Source organism: Carcharodon carcharias, chromosome 20, assembly GCF_017639515.1.
Source record: "Carcharodon carcharias isolate sCarCar2 chromosome 20, sCarCar2.pri, whole genome shotgun sequence".
Classification (NCBI taxonomy): Eukaryota; Metazoa; Chordata; class Chondrichthyes; order Lamniformes; family Lamnidae; genus Carcharodon; species Carcharodon carcharias.
The window spans coordinates 49284325-49304472 of record NC_054486.1 but is presented as its reverse complement, the minus strand read 5'-3'; positions in this window follow the sequence as shown (position 1 = coordinate 49304472).

Sequence of the window (20148 nt, the reverse complement as noted above, 5' to 3'; positions counted from 1 at the left end):
AGGGATATGGACCCCGGAAGTGCAAAATGTTTTAATTTGACAGGCAATATGATCGGCGCAGGCTTGGAGGGCCGAAGGGCCTGTTCCTGTGCTGTACTTTTCTTTGTTCTTTGTTCTTTGTTCATTCCATGGTTTCAGTTTGGCTCAGTAGATAGCACACAGTTAGCAGTTAATGACTTCAAGCCCCACTACAGAATTGAGCACATAACCTAGGTTGGCACTTGAGTGCAATAGTGAAGGAGTGTTGTATTATCGTTAGTACCATTGTTTTGGATGAGATGTGTAACTATGGCCTTACCTTCCTGCTCAGATAAAAGATTTCATGTCCATATTTAAAGCAGAACGGAGAGCTATCCTGGTGTACTTGTCAGTGTTCCTCTATCAGCTAATGCCATCAAAAAAAACTTGCCTAGTTATTAATGAATCTGTTGTCTGTGAGACCTTGCTTTGTGCAAATTTGCTGCAGTATGTGTCTACATACCACCAGTGACTACATTTCACAAGTACTGCTCTAGCGTTAGAGAAGGGTGGTGTAGTTTACTGTATCAGAAGCTGCAGAGATTTTTTTTATATTTATTCGTTCCTGGCACGTGGGTGTCTCTGGCAAAGACAGTATTTGATGCCCATCCCTAATTGCCCTTGAACTGAATGGCTTGCTAGGCCATTTCAGAAGGAAGTTAAGAGTCGACCACTTTGCTGTGGGTCTGAAGTCACATGTAGGACAGACCAGGTAAGGATGGCAGATTTCTTTCCCTAAAGGACATTGTTGAACCAAATGGGAGAGTGAGTATGCGTAATGCATAATGCAACATGGTCAAAGTCACAGATTTTGTCATCATGCAGCATAAATTATTAATCATAAGAAGGCCTGAAGTTCTTCTTTAATATTATGGCAGCAATAATCATGGGCAATTTTATTCTTCATATAGATTGGACAAATCAAATTGGCAAAGGTAGCCTTGGGACAAGTTCATAAAATGTATTTGGGACAGTTTCCTGGAACAATACATTGTACAGCCAACTAGGTAACAGACTATTTTAGACCTGTCAATGCGTATGAGATAGGTTTAATTAATGGTCTCATATTCAGTTTGAGGGTGAGAAACTTGGATCCAAAATTATTGTCTTAAATGTAAATAAAGGCAATTATAAAGGTATGATGACAGAGTGGGCTAAAGTGGACTTGGAATATAGGCAGAAAGGTAAGACAGTCAAAAAGCAGGGGGAGACATTTAAGGAGATATTTCATAACTCTCAACAAAGATATATTCCATTGAGAAAGAAAGATTCTATGGGAAGGATAAGCCATCTGTGGCTAACAAAGGAAGTTAAGGATGGTATCAAATAGAAGGGAAAAGCATATTAGGTACTGAAGGTTAGTGGTAGGCCAGAAGACTGGGAAAATGGTACAAACCAGCAAAAAGGTGACCAAAAAAAGGGAGAAATTAGCATATGAATGTAAATGAGCCAAAAATCTGAAAAAGGCAGTATGAGTCTCTTCAAGTACATAAAACGGAACTGAGTATTCAAAGTCGGTAGTCCACCCACTCAAGGCCTAGATTTGGCACTGTGATCCTAGGCCAAAGGTGAGTGATGGCTGCGAGGGGGGAATCACGGAGCGGGGTTAGGTGTTCAGCAGGAAGGGCAATGGGGTGGCACTCAGTGGGGTCCCTCAGTGCTGGATCCCTCTATCAGGTACAGAATGCCTTTGAATGAAGAACCGCCGCACCACCCCCTCCCCCCCCACCCCAAGGAGCCTGCATGGATTTGCTTGTCATACTCCCCACATGTCAAGCCCCCTGCTCGCCGCTGGGTTAATACTGGTGGCAGTGGGACAAGGCCCTTAAATTGAAATTAATTGTCCAACTAAGGGGCGGGAAGGCCATCTACGAGACTTCCCACCACAAACTTCATCGGGTTGGAGGCAGGAAGGTCCCCACTCGTCACCCTCCCGCTTGATTACATGCCCCCCAGCAAGGGGGAGGGCATTAAGTTCTGCTCAATGTCTCCATGTTACAGTAGAAGCTCAGAGAGAGGTCATGAGATCCATGCTTGCCGCTGTGCAGGCTCAGACTGCTGCCATCATGGCTGCAGATACCAGTGCTCAAAGATTTTTTTCATGCTCTCACATCAGTGCAGCAATCTGTGCTCTAACAGATTACTAATATTGCTGATCCTCAATACTACACCCCATCCCCAGCTGTCCTTTCATGGGATGACAGCATTCATGCTTCCAACACTGTCATTCTGTCAGTTCCCTTGCTGTCACCTGCCTGCTAGCCAGCATGGATTGCTGCTGCCCACGCTGAGTTGGTGCAGTTTTTAGCTGGGCCCACATGGCTCTGAGCTGCTCAAGGTAGCCCTGGAAAACTATCTGCAGTCTCCCCAATGAAAGTCAGCAACCTTCCACCAGCCATGCTACAGCCATTGGGGTAGCAGTGCATAGGACCACTAAGATTGAGATATGCACTAAGGGAATGTTTTAGGCCGAATAATTCAATTTTGTACAGACTATTGGAAGTGTTGTTGGATAAAGTTGTTATGGGATGCTATATTGTTGGTGGCTTTTATTTTAGGACTTGACCAAGAGAAAGGTGTGATGGTGTGTATCAGATAGATTGAATGACGGGGAATTGTGAAGCTATTGTGATGTGGGGGTGACATCTTAGGGGAACCAAGGACTGAGTATTTGCCCATGGACAGCCCATATGGAGCAATCGAAGGGGTTGTAGATGCCTCCTCCCTGTCTGCTTTTCCTCCTCCTCCTCCTGATGTAACCTCTGAATGCCTCATGGCATGGGCTCCCTCATGCTAGTGAGTTTGTGAAGGATGGGGCACACTACCTCAAGTATAAAAGCAAAATACTGTAGATACTGGAAATCTGATGAAGAGTCATCAACCTGAAACATTAACTATGTTTCTCTTCACAGATGAGGTCTGACCTGCTGAGGGTTTCCAGCATTTTCTATTTTTATTACATCACCTCAAATTTGGGCACACAATCTGGTGAGTACTGGAGGGCTCCCTCTGAGCAGTCTAGGTAGTGGAACCATTGCTTCAGGATGCCAGTGATTTAATCCATGATGTTCCTGGTTGCTGCATGGCTCTTATCATAGTTGTGCTGACCTCACATTGTCAGGTGATGGAGGGGAGTCATTAGCCAGATGCAGAGTGGTCATCCCATATCACCTAGCATACAGCTTCTGGTTCTTCTTGGTGGCAAAATGGTGGCAGGTACGTCTGACTGGCACACAACTAAGGCATTGTGGCTGCTGCCAGAAGAGCAGGCATTGACTGTAATAATATTCTTAGCATGGTCCCATTCCAACCAGATGTTGACATGTGGAGCCCACAGGGCCATGTGTGCAGTATCAATTGTACCAGCATCACTGGGAATCCCAGTAGCCTGGCAAATCCACATGCTCTCCCCTGTCTCTCTCTGGTCAATCAGAAGGCAATAAAGTCCCCTCTCCTTCTAAACAGGGCCTCTGCAACATCCCTGATGCAGTAATGGATGGTGAACTGCAAGATGTTGATGGTGTCAACTACTCCACCTGGAAGGATCAACTGACTTAGAAATTTGGAGAAACGGTGATCTTGACAGGCAGTGACAGTGCTGTCCTCGCCTCGTTCTGTGGCTGCAGGTCAGGTTGTAAGAGATGTCAGTTCACCTCTTATAGTGGCCACCACCTTGTTGAAACACAGGCATCTCAGATACTGCTCCTCATTGAGGTGCAGGTAGGAGAAGTGCTCCCTCAAGACTCTTGGTGGATAGGGGTTTCTGTGAGAGCCCTCGTCCTCCTCCTCTGTGCACTGTTTCACTCTCTCTGCTGCCTGTGTTTCATCTCCAAGTCATATTGCAGCTCAACTATAGCCCCTATTACTGAAGCAGACTTTCTCCTGACAAATCAAAGAATTCTTCTGACTTCCCTGTTGGGATCCAACACTACTCCGGTGAAAATCCAGAAAATTTTCAAATCCCCTCCAATACCAGAACTCAGAACTTCCATTAACTCAGCACCATCAAAAGTAAGTCAAAAACACTGCACTTGAACGCTGGATGGTCAGCCCTTTAAGTAATGCTAGTGGAGGTTCCCCTCGGAGCTCTTATGAGAAAGCATTAATTGCACCTGTGCAATCCAAAATCATGCATCAAATGAGTGTTAAAGTCTGTTTGAAGTCACAATCCTCCCACTCTGCATCCATCTGGCCTCACACGGAACATCTGCACTCATGCCCAGTCAGTCAGGGTGTGCCATGTGGGTTGTACCAGAAGTGATTGGAAACTTGGCACATCAAAGCCAATTGCACAGCCTGAGTTTTTATGTATATCATAAAATCTAAAGTCTATCTTTCCTATGACATGCTGCTCCACCTTGTCTCCGGTTTCAGTGATGAGCTTTCTGTTCCCCCAACCAATCTACCTTTGCGAATTATAATTTCCCCTTTAATTACTAAAGTCTTCTTTTAAGAATAAGTCTGTCTTGAATCCAAGCCTCCCTCCTCCAGAAGCTCGCTGCTATTTAAATCCTCTGTAAAGCAGAATTATTGGAGCTATGCAAACAGATTTTAATCTGAGGGAACAGTTGTGAATTGTAAGCATGCAGGGAATCCCCAAAGACAATGCTGCTTTAAATGATGAGGTGGTTGTTCCAATAGCAGTAAGCAGAAGGTTAAAAAGCCACATTCCAGGTATTATTGATCTGCTAACCACACTTTTGATGCGTTGTTCTGAAATAATGACAATTGTGTCATTAAATTCACTGAGGAATTACAAAAAGCAGTGCCAGGCTGTACTTCTGAATTGTGTGGGCTGTAGTTAGAGTGCAAAAATAATTTTACTTCACAACTGATAAAACTCAGGTTTGTAACAAAACTGGTCAAATGCTATAAAAACAGCAGAACAATTGATGAAAGGAGGCCAATCTCTGAAGCAATCATGTAATACTTCTATCTTTGTTTTTGTAAATTCAAACACTGCTTGAGAGCTCCAATACGACATCAAGGGTTTATTTTGTTGCTGCAGTCGCAAACTTATACAATGTAATTGATATTTGAAATGGCCTCATCCTGGCTTTGTCAAAGTTTACATCAGTCCAGAGTTCAAAGAAACACAACCCAAAGTGCCCTGTGTTTACTTTGTTCAGATTTCCATAGAGAATAAGAGCACTGACCTGTTGAGGCTGGCCTGAAGCGTGGACAACCAAGGGTTTGAAACATAAACTGGATGCACTAATTGTCATTTGGGCTTTAGTGTTTCAAGCCAAGCAGGTCTTTTTGATCAATGTATATATGGCTGATTTGCTTTGCTGGCTGTTTTCTTTGTTATATAATAGTTACATTTCAGCTTTCCTTCAGATAAATTAAGCTGAAGTCGCCATAATAGCACACTGAACTTAGGCAATTACTGGAGAAAAGCAGGCTGGCATGAAGGTTTGCTGTCCATTAACAGCTCATACGGGACAGCTTCAGCAAACCTATGTATCACCCACATTCACCAAAAATCTATTAACCATTTAAACTATGGTGAAAGTATCTAAAGGCTTCTTTTTATGCTGCTATCAGTTGTTCAATGTGCATTTTTATGCAGAAATTACCTGGGCTCTCTCCTTTAAGGCTTTGATCTGCTGCACTATCAATTGTTGGCTGAGATTACACGAGACTGCAGAGTACACAAGGCTGTCTGCTCTTGACTCAAATGTAAAAGAGAGCTGTTTATACTCAGCAACTGATTAGCCAACACAGTCAATATTTGCATGATGGGAAGATAATCAGTTCTTTATGTGAAACTGGTTTTAATTTATCCAGGAAGAAAGTTCCTGGTTTGATAAGCTGTCTTGTCACAAAAAGTCAATGTTACAACAGTATGGGGTGGAAATCCCTTTAGGCCTGTTTGAGGCCTGAATTAGGCAACTCACATGGAAGAGCTTGGAGGTTCGAGGCCAGCACAAAATTAGTTTCTTTAGCATTATTTGAACATTCTACTGGCACTTGTTGCAAATTGCCCATTTTTAGAAAAAGAATGTCTGGCCACTTGCCTCACTGGTAAAGAGAATCGAGCAACTGTAAGAGGGTGAAGGCTACTCTTCCTTCAGGTTCCACAGGAATGATACTTGAATAAAAAAAAGGCTTTTGTTGTTGGTTGTTGCGCAGGTTGCAATGGTTAGTGAAGAATCCTGAGAAGAGCAGACCTGGCTCCTGCACTGTTCACCACCCTCCACTTTCAGTAAGTAGGCGAAACATGTGTTTGGTCTCTCATTTACAAACGTAAAGGGCCTAAGGCCTTAAAGCTTGATAAATGCATTCTTTTGTACACGGGATATTGATCCCCAAAATTGGCCCTCATTTCTCGCGCTTACACCAGGAACATGGGGCAGAATTTTTCTCTCGTCGGGTGGGCGCGCACCAAACCCAAACAAGCGTAAAATGACGTGTGATGACATCGGGCGAGCGTCCCGATGTCATCGTGCACTCACGCAATATTTCCATCAGCAGATGCACACAGGAGTCGATAGCATGCCCGCCGACAATTAAGCGGCCTATTAAGGCCCTTAATCGATCAATTGAGTAGAATTTTTCGCTACCCGTCCAACCATTCGGTTGACGGGCAGGCGAAAAGGCCAAGCAGTCTTTGCATTTTTGGCGAAGCCTCATCCACGGGCGGGATGAGGTTTCGACCAGTGATTTAAAAAAATAACTTTTCACACTCCTGTTTAACATGTCCCTGCTCCTGACAGAGTCGCATGAGGGCACATGTTTTCATGATTTTAATTATCTTTATTTTTATAGCTAAACACCGCAGCGCATGTTTCACGCTGGCTGGCTGGTAATTGGCCTGTCAGCGTGAAATCGTGGTCAGGGACTGATCACGGGCAGTGGTCGGCTTTGCGACTGCTCCAGGGCCCACCCACCATGCCTGCCAGTCACACCTGCCCGCCATGCCTGCCCATTATGCCCGCCCACCATGCCTGCCCACCACACCCGCCCACCACGCCCGCCCATCATGCCTGCCCACTACGCCCGCCCACCACGCCCGCCCACTACGCCCGCCCACCACGCCCGCCCACCACGCCCACCCATCATGCCCGCCCACCATGCCCGCCCACCACGCCCGCCCACTATGCCCGCCCACCACGCCTGCCCACCACGCCCACCCACCACGCCCACCCACCACACCCGCCCACCCCGCCCACCACGCCCGCCCACCACACCTGCCAACCACGCCCACCCACCACGCCCGCCCACCATGCCCGCCCACCATGCCCGCCCATCACGCCCACCCACCACGCCCGCCCACCACGCCCGCCCACTATGCAAACCCACAAGTGCAAAATTCTGCTCATGGACGCAACAAAGTCTGAATTTTACACTATTACTTAGTTCAAAAAAATCTTTATTTTCTCCAACTTAAAACGTTTGGGCAGTTGCTATTTTTAAAAACACCCTCTAAAATGCAGAAAATATCTTACTTTAAAATATCTTTTTCCAACTATTGCAAAACTAACTTGCTTAAAAAGAAAACCACTCTTAGAGACAATGACTATCCAAATCTCAGCAAATTTATATGTACACTCCATCAACCTTCAAAAATGTTGGTTAAACTTTGCCATGTAATTAAGTATAATTAAGGATCAGAACAAATTCAGAAAAACAAATTCCAGGTTATTACACCATATTTTTGCCAAATAAATAGTTTTAATAATAATATGCACTTTCAGGTTTCTGTGAAAAATAGTTGACAAATAAATCCCGAATCAAAGACTAATGCATGAGGAGGAGCTGTTATTCAGTTTCTTTCTGGAAACAAGTATGGTACAAATGTAGGTTTGGGCAGGACTTTCCTCATTGACAGATTTACCACTAGAAATGCACAAGAGCTAATTTTAAATTTGCTGGTGTTACACTTTTGAGGACCTACCCAATTTTTCTTCATGCGCTTTCTTTCTATATTTTTGGTGGGCTACAGATAACATTGTGCCAACTAAAGGCTGCCCACTCAGAGGGGAGGAAAGCCTTCACTGGTGCTGGACTGAAGGGGTCTGGAAAAATATAGCTCAATATAATAACAAAAACAAAATATTGTGGATGCTGGAAATCTGAAATAAAAATAGAAAATAATAGAAACACTCAGCAGGTTAAACAGTGTCTGTGGAGAGAGAGTCAAACAGAGTTAATAGGGGTTAATTTTGTCCTAACCTACCAATTAGGAAACAGATGGAATCGGGTGCAAATCAGCCTACCCAATATTATTCTACACTGATATCAGTGGAGGATCCAGTTGTGCAGGGTGTCACACCTCGTCATTGTAACCAATCCCGGCAATTTCCTGACAGTAGGTCAGGTTAAGATTGCCTCTATGTTTCATGTTGATGGCAGAGCAAGAAAATGTTACATATGAATAGCTTTTAAGCAAGTGCAAAGCCAGGGAAAAGGGTGGGGAATGGGGAACAGGGAAAGAACATAAGGTTGTGATAGGGTGGAGGGCAGGGGTAATTAAATGACCAAGGGATTCATGCTTAAGACTTAAGGCAAAAGATTTAAGAGCGATTCACTGTAATGTCTGATGCTCATGCTCCTGCTGGATATCTAACCAAAAAATGTAAGGGTCTGAAAATGACCTTATTGTAAATTGAATGATCAGCAAATTTAAATATTGAGAATTTCTGTGAAGTCAGCATGCAGTGCATCATAAAGGCAGGAGTGGGTGATGGAAAACTAGTGATGGGGTGGACTTAGGTTTCAAAACTCAAGTCATTGTTGAAGTAGAAAGGAGGCATGTAGCTGGAGTCAAGGCCAAGGCCTGGTACCGCTGCAGCATATAAAAATTGGCATTGCTTAAAGGGACAATGTAAGCACTGGAATAAGGAGGCAATTTGGGAGAAGGGTGGCTCCTTATCGAGATATAAAGCAGAGGGATGATCTGTTTGGAGTCTTGTAGGCCATTTAAAAATGTAGGCTATACTCTGTGGAGGTAGGTGGCTATGGAAGTGAGTGCCATCTATCTTGATCCTCTGGGTTCCTTTGCAGCACAAAAATAAGTTTACTAGCCTTGTCAGTAAAAACAAACTAAGCTACCTGCTGCCCCCGATCCTTCCTTGCAGTTTCTTTATATGTTTGGAAGACCTTCATTCGATACTCTTGCAGCACCCTAGGGCTGTGCACTGAACCTTTGATCCCATCTCCCATCCCATGTCACCTGGAACACAAAAAACGCACATTCACTCACTGTTTGCCATGTATGAGCAAACTTTCCTAACATATTACACCTCTTCTTTTTGGCTATTTACCCTTTGCATGGCCTGTTGCTTCAAACTGTTGTAACAAATAAATCTTCTCAGCCCTGACTATGAACATACGAATTAGGAGCAGACTTAAGAGGTCGAACGGTCTACTCACGCTCCTATTTCCTATGTTACTAAGAATCTATCTATATCTGCCTTAAAAATTTTCAGTGACCCCACCTCTACCACCCTCTGGGCAAGGGAGTTCCACAGACTCATTAACCTCTGAGAGAAAAATTTCTCTTCTCCTTCGTCTTAAACGGGAGACTCTTTATTTTTAAACTGTGTCCCTTAGTTCTAGGGTGGAATTTTCTATGCCCGCTGGCGCCGGGTGTATTGGGCAATGTGAGCGGACAATATGGTGAGAAAGCCAAAAATTGTTTCATGACATCATGAAACTAGTTTGTAATTGTCCGCTCCACCCATCAATGGTAAGCTGCGTTTCCCGCAGTCAGACATCGGGAACCTCATTATAATACATCTGCATTTCATCATAAGCCCAGCCCACCAGAGTCATCCCTCCATAATGGATCATCCAAGCATGTCAGTGTGATTGCATGCCAACATGTTTCACAGCAGTATATATAAGGCTACACTTGGAGGGGAACTCGGACGTGAGTGTACAGCGCTTGCGAGGGTCATCTGTTGGGCTTCAAGGTTGTGTTGAGTTGGGGGGGTGCAAGGGCTGCCCTGTGGTTGAAAGTAGTGCACAAGCACTTGAGGGGGGGGGGGGGTGGAGGAAGCAGTCAGACTTCAGGGAAATCTTGTATAAAATGACCATTCCTCCAGAGCTGAGACAGTTCAGATGCAGCCACATAAACATGCTTGGTGTTTGGCCTCTAGTTTATCTACCCACTCAAGCAAAGCAGAGGCATGAAAGTGCCCTGGAGCTTTTCACCCCCAGGCATAGATGGCAAACTAATGAGCGTTTTAGTGGACTGCAGAACAAGTGGACGACTGGGCATGTTATACAATCTCCTTGCAAAAGCTGGCCATTGGGCAGTCACTGCTGGAGGCGCTCACAGCCCCTTGCAATGTCATCAACTGGGTTTGGACCAGTCTTCCCGATGGTCCAATTAATAGTGCAGCCTTGCAGTGTGGGTTAGGAGAATGCCTGCATCTGAGCTGAGAGTACAGCGTGCAGTCCAATGGGCAAAGCTGCCGCCAATTGGTCAGGTGAGAGGGGCGGAAGTGGGTGGGGTTTCAGGCAGCCATCCAAATGGTAGCCAGCACTCACCGGGATGCGTCAAGAGGCCTTCAGAGCTAACCAAGAGAGGTTCTTAGTATACCCATGCTAACCCACACATTTCTCTCTTTCATCTTGCAGGAGGAGTACATCAGGAGCATAGAGCCTGGTGAGATATATGCATGCCTTGTGGCTTATAGGGAGTAGAGATGAAGGAGAACAGAGTGATGGAGGCGCCTGGCTCAGAGCAGCACCCTGAAGGAAAAGGGGAAGCTGGGGCTCCCTCACATGCCCCTGAAGAACCACAGTGAGCCATTGCTGGTCGGTGCCTAGCTAGACCCAGAGTCTATAGACGCCACCTTTCATTCCTGCAGATTACCAGGAACAAGTGTCGCCGAAGACTGCGCATGTCTAGGGAACTGGTTGGTCACATCTGCCAGCTGCCGCAGGATTTGGTGCCACAGGGACATGGAGGGCATCCACTGCCAGTGGCTGTGAAAGTGCCCGTGGTGATCAATTTTTATGCCAGTGGTTCCTTTCAGGGCTCCACAGGTGACCTCTGTGGGATATCACAAGCCTCCACCCACAAATGCATCCATGAGGTCATGGACTCCATCTTCACGAAGGCCACACAATTTTGTGTATTTTGCCCCGGATCAGGAAAGTCAGGATGCCCAGTCGTTCAGCTGTTCTGCAGTCCACTAAAACACTCATTAGTTTGCCATCTATACCCAAGGGGTGAAAAGCTCCGGAGCACTTTCATGCCTCTGCGTTGCTTGAGTGGGTAGATAATCTAGAGGCTCTACTCCAAGCATGTTAATGTGGCTGTGTCTGAACTGACTTTCAGAAAGCCAAAAGCAATCAGATTTGTCCAGATCTCGATTTTCCCACAGGTGCAGGGTGCACTCATGTGGTGCTCAGATCTCTGTCGCAGCATGCAGTCAACTATGTCAACTGCAAAGACTCACTGAATGTGCAGCTGATGTGCGACCACCACAAACGCATCCTGCAGGTCTGCCCTCGGTTTCCAGGGACTGTCAACAACTCCTACATTCTCAGTCGGTCACAGACCCTGACGTCTTCCAAGGCCAACAGAGGCTGCAAGGATGGCTCCTTGGAGGCAAGGGATACCTGCAGAGGACGTGGCTGATGACACCCCTATGGAACCCTCAGACTGCAGCAGAGCAAAGGTATAAGAAGGCTTATGCCGCAACTCATACCTTGGTGGAGCAAAGCATCAGGATGCTGAAAATGATGTTCCAGTGCCTGGAGCCCTGCAATATAGTCCACAGAGGGTGTCACGCATCGTCGTCATCTGCTGCGCCCTTTACAACCTGGTGCTGCAACTGGGAGAGGAGCTGGCTGAGGAGGAGATGTAGGAGGTGAACGTGTTTTCCAATGCGGAGAACGTTGACAGGGATGAGGGTGAGGAAGTCCTCGAAGGCAACAATGAGGCCATCTGAAATAAAAACAAAAATAGCTGGGAAAACTCAGCATGTCTGACAGCATCTGTGGAGAGGAATACAGTTATACATGAGACCATCAGACGAGGCAGAGGCACCCAGGAGGCCCTCATAGCTGCTAGGTTTGTGGAGGATGATCACAACATGCAGTGAGGAGACACCATAGTCCCTCACATTGCACCTGTGAATGTTTGACTCCAGTCTGGGTTATGGCAGCACCCATATCCTCTGTGATAATGCTCCTGTCATGGAGACGCAGCGGAGGCCTTAATAGTCACTCGATTCCAGGAGGATGATGATGACATGCAGTGAGGACATTCCATATCTTCACATAGCCCCTGTGAGTGTCTGACTCCTGTCTGGCCAAGGGCAGCTTGCTTGCGCTCCGTAAGCAGGGTCATATCAGGGAGACACAGCCATGAAACTTAAATGCGTCTGTTCCTTTGTCAGGTGCCCAGCTGATGAGATGGGGGCCAGCCCCACCCTAAAGGTGCTGAGAGCACACAGAGAGAATGAAAGTACTCTGTGACGCTTGCTCACAACATTTTGGCAGCAATAACAAGCACCATTGAGCTGTAGGTATCAGTAATGTATCCAGGAAGTTTAAGACCGCACCATCACGTTAGTCTGAAAACTGCACAAAGCACGGGGAAGAGGCCCTGGACTGAGACACCTGCCTTTAGCTTGTACAGGAACCAAGGTTTCACAACTGAGTGACACAACCTCTGCTCATCAGGACAAGAAGCCATAGGCAAGGAGACATTCTTGGGAGTTTATTTACAATAGTGAACATTATGTACAAGTGATTAACACCAGTGCCCAGGCTGTGCAACTACATCTTCTTAACCTTCCTAACCCCGAAGCTACACCTTGGTTCTCCCCAGACATCCACAGTGGAGTTGGAGGCAGCTTGCTGACTGCTACGCCCTCTCTGTGATGACCTTGGTAGGCGTCCTTTGAAGGGCCAAGACCTGGAGGGTCCCAGCCATCATTCGAGTTCCTGCTGTGTGACAGGCCTGTGGAGCTGGAGTTGCTGGGGTCACAGGAAGAGGAAATTTGGATAGGCCGAACACTCCCGGGGTCTCCTGGGTAAATGGCCCTGGGATGTGCACCTGCTGGTCCTCCTCCCTATGGGTGCCGGAGGGCCCCTGGCTGACTCCTTGAGGAGAATGGGTAGCTGGATGAGATCACGCTACCCCACACCCCTCTTGTGTACATACTATTGGAGGTCAACTATAGTGGCAGCGGTGGAGTTCAGCCCACGCAGCAGTGCAGGAGCTATGTCCTGGACTAAGGTCTCTATAGTGGGTCCTATCCTACCAGTGTTGACCTTGGTGCATTGGCGTGCTGGCGTTATCCTCAGACTGAAGGTGGACAGAATCCTCCATTGTGCCTTGCAATCTGAGGAGTACAGCAGGCATCCCTTCCTGATGCTCCCGAGCTTACCTTTGCAGCTCCAGCAACTGAGGTATGACTGAGTCCAGAGGCTCATCATCTGACTCAGACTCAGCAGATTTCGGGCCTCCAGCAGCCCTCTGACTGCCGGAGACCTGGGAAGTCCCTGCGGCCACCTGCTGTGGATCAGAAAGTGTGATATGTTCACCAGATTGTGATCCCGAGGCTATTCTGAAGCTAGGTCTCATCAAGGTGTGTGTCTCTGTGCTGGTGGAGAATGTGGGTGAGCGTTGTGACAGATCTTCAATTAAGATGCCTTCAGATTCCTCTTCAGAGGCTTCTTTGGGGCTTGGTTGGAGGCCCTGGGTTCTGGACTCCGTCAGCTGTTTCCCAGATGTGCCTGTAAAAGCAAGGAGAGATAATTAGTGCATGGCAGTGGCCTGTGTAACAGGACACATCACTCACAGCACGGTTGTCTAATGGATGTTGCACTGCTGGGTCCTCACTCGGTAGAGCAGCGCCAACCTCACCATCAGTACAGGACCAGTCCAGGTCATAGCTGGCCAGCTGGACGGCTGTGTTTTCAAAGTCCGTGAGGACTTGCTTTCAGGCATCCCTCCACCAGTCTGCACCTCTCCCTGTCCTGCGCGAATAGAGATGTAGAGAGTGTAAGTAGGACGCCTGCCAGGCCAGATGCTAAGTAAGAAAGCAAAATACTGTGGATGCTGTAAATTTGGGAATTCAGGTGATAAGTATGCCTGACATATGTGGGTGGTGAGTGGTCTCATGGACCGGATGAGGGCAATGAAGATGTGTATGAGAGAGTGAATGGTGATGTCCCTTGAACTGACAGAGTGAGATTCCTATGGAAATGTGATGGGTTTGTGAGTGTTTGAGTTGAGAGTGATGAGAAGAATGACTTACCCTGACGGAACGGAGGATATCATTCATTCTTTTTCGGCAGTGGGTGGCTGTCCTCTTTCGTAGAGCATTGGTGCTGAGCACCGCTGCCACTGCCTGCCAAGCCCAGTTGGTAATATTGCTGCCCATCCTGTGGCCAAAGCTGGGGTAGAGGATATCACAGTGGGCCTCCACTGTGTCGAAAAGGCACGCAAGGGACACATTATTAAACTTGGGCTGCAGTCTTTTTGCCTTTCAGGGCCATGTCTTCTGTGCAGTGGTCCTGGGCTGGGAGCACTGAGAGGTGTGCACATAGATGCATTTTATACTGGCATGATGAAGCGGCGAGGTGATGGTGTGACGGGCAAATGAGAGCCCACCTGCCATCGAAACGGCATGTTTCCCAGGAATGCATAATTAATGCAATAGGAGTGGGACGATACGGCGTGAGAAGCTGCCTTTGTGGCCAGAGGGTAAAACGTTTTTCCTGCTGCTACCCACACAGTGCAAAATCTGGGACAATTCTGCCCCTAGTCTCTCCCACACAGGGGAAACATCCTTTCAGCATTCACCCTGTCAAGACCCTTCAGGATCTTATATGTTTCAATAAGATCACCTCTCATTCTTTTAAATTTCCATGGATGCAGGCCCAATCTTTCCAACCTTTCCCCATAAGATGACACTCTCATCCCAGAAATCAGTTGAATGAACCTCTTTTGAACTGCTTCAAATGCAATGATGTCCTTTCTTAAATAAGAGGGCCAAAACTGTACACAGTTCAATTGAGCTTTGGATGATTATTTAAATAGAAACAATGTGCAGGGTTATAGGGAAAAGGCAAGAGAATGGCACTGAGTTATAATGCTTATTTGGAGAGTCGGCGCACACACAATGGGTCAAATTGCCTCCTGCTGCATCATAACAATTCTGTGATTCTGTACAAGTGCAGCAAAACATTTTTAAATTATAATCCATTTCACTTGCAATAAATTACAACATTCCAATTTCCTTCCTGAGCACTTGCTGTACCTGCATACTAACCTTTTGTGATTCATGTACCAGCACACCCAGATCCCGCTGCACCTTAGATTTCTGCAATTTCCCTCCATTTAGATAATATACTGCTTTTCTATTCTTCCTCCCAAAGTAGACAAGTTCACATTTCACCATATCATACTCCATCTGTTAACTCTTTGCCCACTTAACCTTAACCTAATTTCCCAGTTCACTTTAGCCAGTTCTGTCTTCATACCCCCATAATTGCCCATCTTTCAGTTTAAAACATTGGTCTTAGACCCACTCTTCTCTCCCTCAAACTGAATGCAAAATTCAATCATGTTATAATCACTGCTATTTAGGGGCTCCTTTACTATGAGGTCACCCTGTCTCATTGCACATTATCAGATCTAGAATAGCCTGCTCTCTGGTTGACTGTAGAACATGCTGCTCTAAGAAATCATCCCAAAAAAACTCTATGAACTAATCTTCCAGGCTACCATTGCCAATCTGATTCCTCCAATCTGTATGTAGATTAAAATCACCCATGATTACCTTTGTCACAAGTCCCCACTATTTTTTCCTGTATGCCTCATCCTACAGTGTGGATACTGTTAGTGGGCCTATAAATTACTCCCATAAGTGGCTTCCTACTTTTACTATTTCTTATCTCTGTTATGCTCATTTAGCACTGTAATACTCACTTCACTATAATCACTGCCTCCATCTCTCTCACAATAGAGGATGGCCCATAACTAAAAACAAAAAAACTGCGGATGCTGGAAATCCAAAACAAAAACAGAATTACCTGGAAAAACTCAGCAGGTCTGGCAGCATCGGTGGAGAAGAAAAGAGTTGACATTTCGAGTCCTCATGACCCTTCGACAGAACCAGTTCTGTCGATGGGTCATGAGGACTCGAAACGTCAACTCTTCTCTGCCGATGCTGCCAGACCTGCTGAGTTTTTCCAGGTAATTCTGTTTTTGTTATGGCCTATAACTATCTGGCTGCTCATAAGGAAGAAACAATGGAAATCCTGCGCAGCCATGTGGCTGAACCTACTGGAAATGGAGCTGTAGGAGGGCCAGTAGCAGCTGTAGCTTTGTCTAAAGTTTGTAAACTATCTGTAATTTTCCAATATCATAGTTTGAGAGCAGAAATACAAAGGCAAGAAATGCTATAGTGGAACTGCTTTGATGCATAATATTATAACATCCCTTCTTTTGACTGATATCCAACCGGACACATATTTGTAGGAGTTGTCATCCACCTTTTCTTCTGAGGGCAGTTTGCATTGGGTGAGATACAACACATAAGGGTGAAAGTGCGATCTGAATATGGGAAGTGGGCATTCTGTAACTACCAAGCCCCCACAACCAGGTTTGCTGACTCAGATTGCTGAGATCCTGGTCTACATAGCATATTGTATGAGCATCACACTTACATGCAGGCATGGAGGAGCATATTGGAGGACATGGGAGGGTCACATCTGTAAACATCTGTGTCAATATCCAAGGAAGTTTCATCACAATGCAATGTTTTCTGAACTGCCTCCAACGCATTTACATCCTTCTTTAAATAAGGAGACCAAAACTGCAAACAGTATTCAAAATGTGGTCTCACCAATGCCCTGTATAACTGAAGCATAACATCCTTACTTTTATGTTCAATTCCTCTTGTAATAAAGGATAGCATTCCATTAGCCTTCATAATTACTTGTTGCACCTGCATACTAACTTTTTGAGACTCATGCGCTAGAACACCTAGATCCCTCTGCACCTCAGAAGCATCAGGTGAGGTACACAGTAAAACCACTTTAATTTCTTTTAATTATTCAATTAACATTGATTAATTTATGTATGGTCTATGAAACTAGGTGAAAAACATACAAACATGCAACAATCTTGCAGCAATAAAAACAGACAAACAAATTCAGCAGGATATTAAAAAAAGGATAATGTTGAATTAAAGTGTTGTTAACATTAAATTAAATACAAACCAATGCATCATTCCTATATTAGAAGTACAGAGATGTAAATAAATTTCATCATTTAAGTACTTCTTTGAGGACCCAAATCATGTAAGGAATAGTGCTACATTGGTGTCTTTCCATCCTGCATCTTACGGGATTGAACTTACTCGAACCTCTGATCAGCCTTGAATGCTCTGGGCATAGTGGGCGTAACCAGTTCTGAAATTGGGTCAATTGCATAAGGGGTTTTCTGAACTTAGTGCAAATGTTAACTCTCATTGTGAGAATGATTTCTATGCTAATGCAGTCAGTAGCCAAAGTGTATGTGGTGGCTGCCCAGTGAAGACAACATGGGACCCTATTGACTCTTGAGTACAGCAGCTTCAATAAGTGGAAGCTCATGCCTTATACACATTAGCACATTTTCTTTTAATTAACATTAATTAGGAAATAACAAGGAAAAATACATTTACCATCAGATTGATGCATTAAATTGGGCAACAATTATTAAAACACGCAAGTTGTTAACGGTATGTTAATTATACTGTCAAGTTACACAGGTGAAGGGCATTATTTAATTAAGTACCTAGAGCACTTATAAATAGAGACTGCTGGGATGAGTGATAGGAGGCAGGCATAAGTAATGCTACATTCTGTAAATAAACCTGTTGCACAAGTAATTTAAAGAGACGAGGAAAATTATATGATAGACGCAGTAGCAATAACACAAAAAGTTGCTCACCAATAATGGTTGTTTAAAAAATTACTACTTTGAACACAGAGAGGAGGTTTTCTCCCAATAGGTATTATTAAAAAAAACTGAAGGAGGTGGGATACAAATTGTAAGGATAAAGAGAATGTATACTGATTGGTAGGATGCTCCCTAGGGATGTGTATTGGGCTTCATCTTTTCCTATACACATATATGTCGGCATCTTGGATGAAGGAATAGAGAGTTGCATATACAAGTTTGCAGATGACACTAAGTTAGGAGACTGGGAGCACAAAGCTACATTTGGACTTAAATAGAGTAAGTGAATGGGCAAAACTGTGGCAGATGAAGTTTGATGTGGGGAAGTGTCAGATCTTATACTTTGGATTCAAGTCAAGATTTTTTTTTAATGGCCTGAGACTATGAACTCTGGAGGAGCAAAAGAACGTCCAGGCACACAGATCACTGAAAGCTGGTGCACTGGTACAAAGGGTAATTTAAAAAGCCTAATGGTTATTGGCCTTTATCTCAAGGAGGCTGAAATACCAAGGGGAAGAAGTGACATTTCAGCTATGCAGAACCTTGGTCAGACACCATTTAGGAATCATCTCCAGTTTTGGTCACTGTACCTCAGCAAAGATGTATTAACTTTGGTGGGGGTGCACCACAGATTAATAACAGAGTTTAAAGAGTTAAGTTATGGGAACTAACATAAAAACAGAAAATGCTGGAAAAACTTAGCAAGTCTGGCAGCAACTGTGGAGAGAGAAACAGAGTTAACGTTCCGATTCCATATGACGCTTCTCCAGAGCTCAGAAGAGGAATCATACAAACTCGAAACATTAACTCTGTTTCTCTCTCTACAGATGCTGCCAGACCTGCTAAGTTTTTCTGGCATTTTCTGTTTTTATTTCAGATTTCCAGTATCCACAGTATTTTGCTTTTACGTTATGAGAACAATTTACATAACCTTGGTTTGTATTTCTATGAGTATTGGTTGTTGAAGGGTGATCAAATTGAGGTATTTAATATGATAAAAGGGTTTGAGTGAAAAAGCTGCAGAGAAATTATTTCCTCTGGTGGGGGAATCCACAAAAGGGCACCCCTAAAAATTAGAGCTAGGTCATTCAGGAGTGAAATCAGGAAACATTTCACACAAAGTTCAATGAAATTTGGAATTTTCTGAACTAAAATACAATAGATGCTGCATCAAGTGAAATTTTCAAGACTGATGTTGACAGGTTCTTATCTGGTAGGGGCAGCAAGTTGAATGGAATAAAGGCGGATAACTGAAATCAACCATGTGTAATTGAATGACAAAGCAAGTCTGAGGAGCTGAATGACCTACTTCTGTTCCAATATTCCACAGCAAGGTACAACAAAAATAAAATTAGATAAACTGATCTATTTTAATGGTGTTGGGTGGGAGGTCTTGTGGTGCAGTGTGTAGCAACCCTACCTCTAAGCCAGAGCTCTGGATTTAAGTCCCACTACAAGGGCAGCGTTTTCCTGTTGCCGAGCAGGGGGCGGGGCCCACTTGCCGAAACCTAAAATGACGTGCGGTGACATCTGGCGTGTGTCCCAATGTTACTGCACATCATTTAGATTTTCAGTTCGGCGGACACAGCACTTCCTGGCGGACCTCACGCTATGCGGGTCTTCATTGGCCCGCCCACATAAAATGGCGGTGCGCCCCCGACTGGTGCTGACCGGAAATCTACCCGCCCGTGCCCGCACATCCTCCCCGACGGGGGGAAAATGCTGCCCCAGGACTTGATGGCCAAGGAAGGTGGGTTCATAATGTGGCCAAACAGGTTGAATATCAGCTTGCAAATCCTCCCAGAACACACCAATGGCAGGCAGTAAGAATGGGAGAGATATCTGATCAGCCATGTGATGGAAATAAATTGGAAATAACCTGTCACTATCTAGAGTGCCAGACTACAACATGCATTTAAAAGTGTATGTTGCCACAGTAAAAGGACTCCTTGGGGTATTGGTTGGCTGGATGGCCGGTGTGGATCAGATTTGTGCCAACAGCATGGGTTTGATCCCCGTTCCGGCTGCATGGGGTGGATTTGCCACTTGCCTTACCTGCCAGGTCATGGCGCTGGTGGTTAGACCTGACTTTGGACAGAGAACTGAAGTAGAAGTGGTGTTGGTTGAGAAATAAATGCTTACCAGGAAACTCAGAGTTCTGCTCTGCTTTGAATAGTGCAATAGTATCTTTTGCATCCACTTGG